General features: G+C 53.2%; 1 pseudogene; it reads right to left on the bottom strand.

Moving 5' to 3' along the window:
• Positions 1-1,056: 1,056 nt before the first annotated feature.
• LOC121816114 (dnaJ homolog subfamily C member 30, mitochondrial-like) lies at positions 1,057-1,735 on the bottom strand (annotated as a pseudogene).
• Between the last annotated feature and the right edge of the window lie 244 nt (positions 1,736-1,979).

The following is a 1,979-nucleotide window of genomic DNA, read 5'->3' as shown; positions in this document are numbered from 1 at the left end:
AGCCCTGGGATTTCTTTGGAAGGAATGATGCTAAAGCTGAAACTCCAGTACTTTGGCCACCTCATGTGAAGAGTTGACTCATTGGAAAAGACCCTGATGCTGGGAAAGATTGGGGGCAGGAGGAGAAGGGGACGACAGAGGATGAGATGGCTGGATGGCATCACTGACTCGATGGATGTGAGTCTGAGTGAACTCCAGGAGTTGGTGATGGACAAGGAGGCCTGGCGTGCTGCAATTCATGGGGTCGCAAAGAGTCGGAGACAACTGAGTAACTGAACTGAACTGAACTGACATCAGTAATTTAATCACTGAACCTACCAGAAAACAGATAATCAAATATGACAGACCTCAAAAGAGCAAACGATTTGATCTGCCATCAGGCCCACAGAGGAAAATTTCCCAGGTTATACATTCGACAAGCATGGGAACAGGAAGGTTCATAACCTTACTTTCTTTCCCACTCACACAGGCCACCAACAGAAGGAGAAGTGGGATCTAACCACCCAAAATAGCCAAGTTCCCATGGATCGCATTCTTACCCTACCTTGGTCTCACCTGTGGCTTGGGAAACTCACAGAAAGACAAGTTTCGAACGATCCCATATTATTTTCTTTTGGCAGCCACAATTGGTCCCATTACATGTTTCAGGGTTACACGGGAGTCCCATGCTACACACATGGGGCAGGAGCAGATGAATCTTGCTCAGAGCTTTACAAGAAAAGCCAGAGCAAGTATTCCAGAAGTTGATAAAATTTGGAAGAGGGCACCCCAGGGCCTCCAGGAAACCCCTCACTCTCCGGCTTTCAGGACTCTTCATTTAGGGGCCTGTTTTCTTGAGCATTGAAAAGCCTTTTCTGGACAGGGGTGGGGGCAGGGATGTGCAGGTCAATGGCTAAGCTGGCCAGGTGGGGAAGAGGAGGGGAAGAGGGCAGTTTCTTTGGAACCCCCAAAAGAGGTAGACAGTGGGAGGTAAGGGGTTCAAGATGACAGGCAAGGCCATTTTCTTGGGGGGAGGGTTGTTGGCTGGGGGCTGCTCCCTTGCCCTCCGCTCACCGATTAAAAACAAGAGCTCATGATGAGGAAGACTAGGTGCAGAACGAGGACGAAAGCCACGTCTCATCCCAGGATAAGCCCTTCTTGACCTGGTCTTCCAGCATCTTGCGGAAGACCTCCCGGCGGGCCCTCAGCCGCCATTTGCGTTCCAGCCGCTCACAGCAGCGCGCCCGCAAGGAGGCGTCCAAGTCGAACATGGTGTGGTTGGCTTCCAGCACAGTCTGACTGCGGTCCTGGGCTGCAGAGCTCGGTGGACCTGTGCGGGGCATGCCTTGGGGTCAGCGGCTGGAGTCTTGGAAGGCTGGACGTCTGGGCCGTGTAGGTCTTCATCACTTGGCAGGCCGCGGGCATACTTCTGATGCAAGGTGGTACTGCCTGGCGCCCTGTGAGCCTGGGAGATGCACGGAAGTGCTCGGCAGACTCAGTGCTTCCCGAGTTGTCCGGGTGGGAAAGGAAGCTCTGCTAGTGGTTAGGCCGCCTTGATTTGGTCCAGGTTGGTCATAGAGAAAATGCCGAGCAGATCATAGAGCGCCATGAGCAAGTGCAGGCCATCGCTCTGGATGTAAGCCCTCGCTTATAGGCCCAGGCGCGATCTTGGGTTTTGTGGAACCGGGCCCCCACCGGCCTGCCACAGCTTCCACAGTAACAGTCGTGACCACCACACACCGTGCCAGACTGCCATCTTGAATCAAACCAGTCAATTCTAAAGGGAATCTCCCATACTTGGGCCACCTGATGCGAAGGGCCGACTCATCAGACAAGACCTTGATGCTGGTGAAGACTGAAGGCAGGAAAAGAAGGTGGTGGCAGAGGATGAGATGTTTGGATGGCATTATTGACTCAATGGACTTGCGTTTGAGCAAGCTCCAGGAGATGGAGAAGGACAGGGAAGCCTGGTGTGGTGTAGTTCATCAGGTTGGAGAGTG

This window comes from Ovis aries, chromosome 12, assembly GCF_016772045.2.
Source record: "Ovis aries strain OAR_USU_Benz2616 breed Rambouillet chromosome 12, ARS-UI_Ramb_v3.0, whole genome shotgun sequence".
Taxonomy (NCBI): Eukaryota; Metazoa; Chordata; class Mammalia; order Artiodactyla; family Bovidae; genus Ovis; species Ovis aries.
Note: the sequence above shows the minus strand (reverse complement) of the source record. Positions and strands in the feature narration are given on the sequence as shown.